Source organism: Durio zibethinus, chromosome 12 (assembly GCF_047325235.1).
Source record: "Durio zibethinus cultivar Kanyao isolate XHJ-2024 chromosome 12, ASM4732523v1, whole genome shotgun sequence".
Lineage (NCBI taxonomy): Eukaryota > Viridiplantae > Streptophyta > Magnoliopsida > Malvales > Malvaceae > Durio > Durio zibethinus.
In genome coordinates, this window is record NC_143173.1 from 10,045,412 (window position 1) to 10,054,669 (window position 9,258).

At 28.9% G+C, this 9,258-nt stretch overlaps 1 pseudogene; it reads right to left on the reverse strand.

Moving 5' to 3' along the window:
- Window positions 1-4,517: 4,517 nt before the first annotated feature.
- LOC111297509 (large ribosomal subunit protein uL1 pseudogene) lies at window positions 4,518-5,054 on the reverse strand (annotated as a pseudogene).
- Between the last annotated feature and the right edge of the window lie 4,204 nt (window positions 5,055-9,258).

Genomic DNA, 9,258 nt, shown 5'->3' on the forward strand with positions numbered 1-9,258 from the left:
TTGTTTTTGGCTTCCAGTTTTCAGTTTCTTTCCCTACTACTGGTTTCTTTGTCTTTTACGTGGCTGTCTCTTCTTTTTTTGTTTCACCCCGCCTACTGCCAGGTTTTTTCTCGTATTTTTTGTTTCACCATCATCAGCCACCCAGCTCTCCTCGCTATCCCTTTTTCCTCCATTTTGCTTCTCTGGTTTCGCTGTTGCCTAGTCTTTTTTGTTTGTCTTTTTCCTCCTTGTAACCCGTCCACTGCAGTCCTCTTTTTTTCTGCTTTACCTTCTTCCTTTTCTGGTTTCCACCTTCCCTGCCGTGTGCCCCAGCTGGGCTCCTTTTTCGTCTTGGCTTTTCTTTTCTTCTCTCGCTTCTTGCTGCCCCTTTCTTCTCCCTTTTGTTCTGCCATTTACTGTCCAGTTTTTCATTTTCGTTCTCTTTTCTGCAGCTTTCATGAATCTACGACCCCACTGCCCGAATGCCTGCTATTTTCACTTCCTTTCCATTCACGCCTCTCCCTCCTTTTTTCCCTTTTTTTTTTCTGCTTTTTCCTTTTCACTGCTTGCTTCCCCTTTCTCCCCACTTCCTCCTCTATTTTTGTAGCCCTTCTTCTAGTTTTTCAGTTGTTGTAACCGGCCACTTCCCGTGTTCGTCCAGCTTCCTACATTCAGTTTCGCAGTTTCTCTTCACGTCCCATCCATCCATGCAACGCCCATGCTTTTCACGTGGCTTCTACTCTTCTTTAAGTTAGGCCGAATGGCCCTGTTTTCATCCAGTTCCATGTTGCCCGCCTCTCCACCATGCAACTTGTTTTTTCAGCATTTGCTTTTTTTTTTTTTTTTTGTGGCTTCATGAAATGCACGACCCATGATTTCGTTTGTGCATTTTTACTTTAACTTATGCTTTCACCATTTTGGGTTCTAATATTATTATTAGTTTTGCACTTGCTTTGGGCTTATTTTGGGATTATGGCTTTTTATTTATTTTTTTTGCCAAACTTTTTATTATTATGTACTTATCTTATTATTTTTTAGTTTTTTGTTATTTTTTATATTTTATTATTATTATTTATTTATTTGATTTTTTTTTTACTGGCCAACAATAGGCCATTAATAGACTTTAAAGTTGGGTCTTTTTGTTTGGTCATTTAGGCACTTATTTAGACCAATGCAACGAGTCTCACCATGGAACTCGCATTGGGTTTTATCTTTGAATATTTAAAAATAGATTGTAAATGAACCAAAAAAATTGGTGATTGAAGCGTAATTACAAAAAGAAACCAGGTTTAAAAAAATAAAACATCACGGACAAAATTAGGTGTCATAATGATTCAACCAATCATTGCCTCTATCACTATACGGTCAAAAATTTTTGCATCAGAACAATACAATAATAGTTTAGTAAGACCCATTAATCATAACACAACATTATTTCAAATAATGAATGCCTTGTGTTTTGTCTTAACAAGCCCCACTGGTAGAAAGTTCAATTGTTTTTGTTAATGGAAAGCATCAAGACTTAATATTTTTCATAAGAGATTTTTTATTCATCATAGGTCTCAACAAGCATGCATAAGAATTCATCATATATCTAATACATTTAATCTTATCATGCATCTCACAATTATATATGGCATTTATTACATATAAATTCTAGCATGTATAACAATAAATCAATATAGCATACATGCTAAATCAATATAGCATATGTGCTATTTATCTCATAACTAACAAGCATACTACAACAATCGCCATGTTTGCTTCAAATTCATGATCTTGCACATCTATTCCTTGAATCAATATCATATATCAATTATCAATCCAACTCAATGTCATGCAAGGTTAAGACATGTTGAGTTAGCATGGCCGAATATGTCGAACTATTATCTTAGGAAGATCAAATTTACAATCATAATTTCCTAAACAATTAAGGAATGTCTATCAAGCCAAATTACATGCATTGGGATTTTCCTAGTAGGTGTTGTAATTAAATAGTTTCTTGTTAATTAGAAGTTCTAAATAATTTAAAAAGTCCAATTCAATTTAGATTTTATATGAAATCTTATTTCTCAAACTTAAACTATTTAGGAATCTAAATTAAAAAAAGAAATAAAACAAATCTAAAGCTTGGCCGAAAACCCATCCAATAAGGAAAGTAAGTTGCAACTAGGGTAGTTTTTATGGAAACTAGGTAGTTTCGGCCATCATTTGCTACGCTAACCTACTAGCCACCATCCAAGAGTTCTAAACTCTTTCCCATGCTTTTTTATGCCTTTGGTCATGATTCTTGAATCACAAGTAACAATTACTTTGACTTTTATGAAAATAGTACACTAAACTTGGTGATCAAGAAAGCAAATCTTGAAATCTTGGTGAACAAGTTTCCTAAGATTCCCAATATTGATTACCAAATAGATTTTCATTAAAATCTTAGTAAGCAAGTTTTTAAAGTCTCTTAACTTTTTAAAATACCAGCTGCATCAAGAAAATCAATTACCATAATCATTGTCGTAACAAATTTGGGGACTACTAGATGAATTTGATAGAGTCGCCACCAATCTTTTTTGGCTAAGTGTGATTGGCCAATTAAAACATATCTTCTTAATAAAATTTTAAAACTAATTAAAATTTATTAAAAAGATAATTTGGGTCTGCGAAAAATAATTTAGGTTTAGGAGTTGATTACGTATGAGGAAGGATTAACACACCTACAGCATCCATTTAAAATGTACCAATTAATTATGTGTTATTTTTTAATATTGACTAAAATGGTCTTAATTTTGGTATTTAAAAATTAATTTTCCTTAAAAATAGATTTTTTAATTTTTAGTATGCTTGAAAAATAAATAAGAACCTTATATTGAAAAATTCCTAATAATATTCCAATACTCTGGCAATATCAAAAGAAACCATCTCACTTAAGAAATTTTTAAGAATCGTTACTCGAAATTATCAAAAATCATATCCTTGGAGGTTTATATTTATTTCTAGTATTTATGTTAAAAAAATAAAATATGATATTTATAATTTTAAAAGCAAATAGTATTTTCTAAAACTCATTCTATGCTATAAAAAAATGAAAAATCTTTATCAAAAATTAATCTAAATGCTTCAATACATTAGTGGCATTTTAGATAAATTTTCTTATCTAAAAATTTCTAAAGAATCACTATTTGAATTTTTTTTTTAGGATCTCAACCTCAGAGATTTTCATTTGATTTTTATAAAAATTATTAAAAGTCATGTAATAATATAATTATCTACAAATACATTTATTTTCAAAAAAACACTCTTATTTATTAAAAAATTGTTCAAATTATAGAAAATAATTATAAAATAGAAAATTTTCATATTGAAAAGAAACTTCTAAATATTCCAATACTTTGATAATTTTTTAGAAGACTCTTCTCACCTAAGAAATTCTTGAGAATCACTACCTGAACTTCCCGGAGTCTCATCATCGAAAATTTTCATTACTTAATTTTATTATTATAAAAAAATGCTTTTATAAATATGTATTTTTTATCTTTTATGAGAATTGTTCAAATTAATTAAAAAATTTTGTATTGAAAAGAGTTTCTAAATATTCTATTACTTTGGTAATTTTTAGAAATTTTTGGGATCATCGAAAATTTCATTTTCATTTAAAACTATGTAATGCAAACAATAAAGCAGAATATGCACATGAAAAATATATATTACTTATTATTTTGTTATACATTTTTATTATTCATTTTAATTATGTTTTAATCTTCTTCAATTATCACTAAAAAAAATTTTTTTTAGGAACAAAGTAAACAAAATCTTTTTTTTAATTCGTCTAGATACCTTAATACTTTGATGGTGTTTTAGATGAATTTTCTCACCTAGGGATTACTTAGGAATCTCTATTCAGACGTCTTTAAAATCTCATCCTCAAAAATTTCATTCACTTTTTCCCTTCATACTTAATTAATTTTATTTTTTAATATAATTTTTAGACTTTAATTTTTAGAAAATAGTTAATTATGTCAATTTCATTACCAAAAAAGTCATTGTATATTATTGTTAGCATCTATCAAAATTTTAGAAAATATAGACAAATAAAAATTTTTTATATTGAATATTTTCCTAAATACTCCATTACTTTGGTAGTATTTTTAGAAAAATATCCTTTCCTAGAGATTTTAAGGAATCACTACTCGGACTTTCTTAAAATTTCATCCTCAAAAAATTTCATTCATATGATGATATTATTTATAAATTTTGCATAAATCTAAAATACGTGAAGAACAAATTACTCTAAAAGTTAATTGGAATATAAAATTTTAAATTGCATAAGAAATCAAGATAAGCATATAGATCCACTGACAAGAAGTCTAAAAAAATAGAAAATTTGAATTATAAAAGAAGTGTGCATAGCTTTGAATGATAAGTCATGCATGAAAAAAGGTATTATGGAGAACAAGCAAATTTGGGCATGTATTGAAGCTTTTGTTCATTATTAAAGTAAAATAAAAACTTATGGCTCCCTACCATCCAATCTTATATCAACGTCACATTCTTATGCAAAGTACCTTCTTTAGTTGAAACTTTACTATTGACTTAGTCTCATTCACTTTAGAGTCCAAGGATTCCTGGTGAGTAACAAGGGTTGGGAATTTCCCTGCTTTGTTAAGACTAAGACCTAAAAGACAAAGGATTTGCTTGATGACAAATTCAAAAGCCAAAAAAGCATGATACTTCTTAACAAGTTTTTTCACCAACTTCTTGTTCTTGATTAACTTCTTCAATGCTTCCACATTCATATAATCCAAGCCTATCTTCTCTGCCTCTTCAACATATAGAGCATCTACAGGCATACAGATCTTCATCTTCAGGTGAGAAATGTGTGGTAGCTTCACAAAACCACTGAAATGCTTATCTTTTTTAGGATCATAGTTTTTCAACCTAATCTAGAGTTCAAAGATTTCAGTAAACTTTCGTTATCGCTCCTTGGACTAAGTCACAATGGTTGAAATAGCTTCTCTGAGGGCATCACTTTGAAGCTTACTTATCTTTGAATCTTTGTTCTTTCCATGAACAAAACTATAAATTTACCAAATAGTAAAGAAACCCTAGCTGCCCAAAGTTTTCATTTTGTTTCTAACCTCCATGCAAGCTCCCTCTTTTTTGTGGTTCTCTCATTTATATTATTGTTTCTTTCTTTCTATTTCTTTTAAACCTCTCTTATTTTTTGCTAGGAAACTTTTATTGCTTCTTTTTTTCAATAGTTTTCTTTCCCTTTTTTTTACGTGCTCCTCATTTCCCTTTCTTTTTGGCAGTTGCTTTTCTTTTTCTTTTTCAAACTCTTTTTTTCTTTTTTTTTTCCTTTTTCTCCTCTCATTTTTTCCAGCTCCCCTTTGATAAGCTTCTTCTCTTTTTTTCCTAGCTCTTTTTCTTTTTTGTTGCCTTTTTTTATGTGTTCTTCCTTTTTTTTTGTAGCTATTTTTTTTCTTTGGCAGCTGCTCTTTTTTTTTTCTTTTTTTTCCTCCCTCATTTTTCCAACTCCTCTTTGACAGGCTCCTCTTCCCTATTTTCTAACTCCTTTTCTTTTTTCCTCTTTTTTTTTGGTAAACTCTTTTCTTATTTCTACTCCCCCTTCGACAGACCCCTCTCTTTAGCTTTTCAAAAACTCCCTTCTAAAATATCTTCTTTCCTTGGTGTCTATAAGCCTTTGGATCCCATTTCATCCAAGGGCCAAAACTTTTTTCTTTTTTTTCAAGGAACAAACTTTGGCCATTGGATCAAGATCAATGAAAGATCCAATGGTCCACATTATTCACTGTAAATATTAGATTTTTATAGCCTTTAAACCCATAGAAAAACCATTTTACCCCTAGTATAAAATTTTTTATATTTAGGCCATTTTCTTAAAAATCAGTGTTCCCATGCTCATTTTTTAGATTTTAAAACACCAAAAATCATGAAATATTATAAAATTGAGATCTAAAAAATTTAATAAAAATCTGAGCTCGAGAAAGTCAAATTACAAATACCTTTATAAGGGTATTTTAATAATTTCACACTTTTTGAGGTACTACTATGACTTCAAATGCATCAAAAATTATGAAATATTATGAAATTAAGATTTAAAAAGTTCTATGAAAATTCAAGCTCGAAAAGGGCAAATTAGGAAATATCCTTAAAGAGATATTTTGATAATTTTACATTTTTCAAGGTACTGCTATGATTTTAAATACATTAAAAACATGAAATATTATGGAATTAAGATCTGAAAGCTTTATGAAAATCCGAGCTCAAAAAGACTAAATTACGACAATACCCCCTAAAGGACATTTTAGTAATTTTATACTTCTCACAGTGCAATAAAAATTTTTAGTGTTTTGAAAATCACCAAATTTAATTTTAAATCACATTGATTCTAATTAGGTTGTGAATTTTGAGGATTGAACTCAGTTCTATTCATTTTTATTAAGTTTTATGCAATTTTGACTAGAGTTGACTTTAGGGTTTATTCGTTTCATTTATTTCTTATTTCTCATGCATCCACATGAAAAGGTAACATCCAAATAAATCTCATGCAAAAGAGTTTGATAGTAATCATATGGGTCTCCTTTTTCTTTATTTATTAGGCCTAAATATCGATGCATTTTATGGGCTTTTAAAGGGTTGTAAATGGGCCTGAGTTAACTATGCTAAAATGTTAATGACAAAATTTAGTGTCTACAATCATATTAAGTCTCTTAACTTTTAATAATACTAGCTGTATTAAAAAAATTAATTACTATAATCATATTAGGGAGACCATGCATCATATGCATATTATACATGCCCAACCGCCATCAATAAATTTCTGGGTTAAATTTGTCATCAACTTTTGAATAACCAAATTAGCTCCAAAAATTCTAAACGTTTTTCATAATGATCGTCAATATATCTATTCTCATGTGTTAAAATTTCATAGACAAATAATATCCCTAGAGTGAGAAAAAATTTTCATAATATCACTACAGTAAAATTTTCTTGATATGTATAGATTACGAACAAAAAATTCTTTAAGCATGCAAACGATATCCATAAATTATAAAATTTAATCTCAATCATCCTAAGACATCATGCTTTGATATTCTAAAACAATCCAATCAAAATAATATAGACAAAAATTAATTTTCTAGCCTCTACATCACAATAATATATTGCAATCAAAACAGTTTTGATATCATGAACAACCAAGCAAATTTCTAATTTGTATAATCTGTATTGACAAGTCTTCGAAGCCACTTGAAGAAAATTATGTATCATGATCAAAGTTAAAGTAGCAAAATTTTTAAAATTTTTAATTCCCTAAAGCCAAGATCAATCAATAAGATTATACAAACAACATATATATACAAGCATGCATAGTTTCGGCTAAAGGTGTTACCTTGAATGTCAAAAATCTCTTGATTCAATTTGGTGACCTTCCAAATAGTTTCTAAGCTAAAAAGCTACCAAAGTGTTCAGCCTTTAATGGTGATTCACATGAACTCTTGTAAAAGAACCTTCTCTAAGGTTTGGTGAATTCAAAGACACATTATAGCTAGTAAGTGGTTTCAAGACCTCTTATATTTTCTTAAGTGAAACTTTTTTTCTATTTCTTCTCTAGATACTTCCTTGGTTACAAGAGGGGGTGGCTTGATGTTCTTTTTATAGGGGATGTATTCGGCTACATTAGGTTTAATGCTTGGAATACAAATTTTCATAATTAACCTTATGCTAGCCAAATGTACGAAACAAGGGAAACTCTTTCTCTTGTTTTTATTTTCTCTTATTTTGATTATACAAAAATCAAATTAAGTCTAATTTAATTTTTTCTAATTTTAATCTTTCACAATTGTCCTATTGTATGAGACCTATTAGGTTTTTTAGCAGGTTGACAATAAACACAAGCATTGTAAGCCTTATTATTCAGCTACAGATTAAACAAACTTTTTATCTTCATCACCAATTCTCCAATTAGCCAATCTTATGTTTATAGATCATGATCAATGTTAGTTTTATTGCCATAACCCCCAATTGCTAAAAAAAAGTCAATATGGCTTGACAATCTATCTATGAATGGTCTTAGTGTATAACTAATATCCTTTCATCATATAGTAGTCTTAATGTATAACTAATATCTTTTCATCACATAGTATCTTGGTTTGAACATTGAGTATGGTTTAGTGTTTACTCAATCTTATTCAATTATGTTAAGTCTTGTCCTTGACATTAACTCACAAATAAGTTTTAGAACAATTCTAAAATCTTATTTCATTTTGGCCAAAGATTTCTTAAGTTAATTCAATCAAGAGTAATTAAGATACTCTCTTGATCACACAAGGTAATGAATCCCATTTTCATTACTTCATACATCTTCATATGCCTTATTTTATACCCAACAATACTCAACTAGAGCATTTTTTATTAGAACCATAAGTAAATTAAAGTTAAAGTATAACATTTATCATATAAAATCATAAGTAATCTTAAGTCAAAAGCTCACTTATACAGCCATCATATAAGAATATAGCTATAAACATTATGTGAACTACCATATAGCATTCTCATATCAGCTTATGTTTAGTGAACTTATTCTTTTAACAAGTACCTACATGTTAGCTCAAGTTTTTGTAAACTTCAACCTATGAGATAGATTGCTTGCTTCATAACCAAAAAAATAACCATGTGCTAGTCTCAATAACTTTTGTCAATGTTCTCTTACTAATAAAGTAGCAACTAGGAACAATTTTGAAACATATAGCTTTTATACAATGATGATATCAAAATTACAATCTTATTGTAATTCTCTTACAAAGCTTTATTTATATTCCGAGGACTTTTTCATATAAGCATTAATATTGAAATATATGTATACAAGCTCAATGATAAAGAAATAAGACCTTTATAAGATATCAAATATCAAAGTACTACAAACATAAAAATATCTTAGCCAAAATATGATTTAGCTTGAAAGTTAAATATCAACAAATGAATCATATCTTGATTACTTCATATATCTTTATATGCCTTATGTTTTACCTAACAATACTCGATTGAAGTATTCTTCGTTAAAACCATAAGTAAAGTCAAAGTATAACATTCATCATATAAGATCATAAATAATCTCAAGTCAAAGTATCACTTATACAACCTTAACATAAGAATGTTGCTATAGACACTATGTGAACTACCATATAAATTCTTACATCAGGTCTTGTCAGTGAACTTGTTTTTGTAATAAGCACCCACATGTTAACTTAAGTATATCCAAAC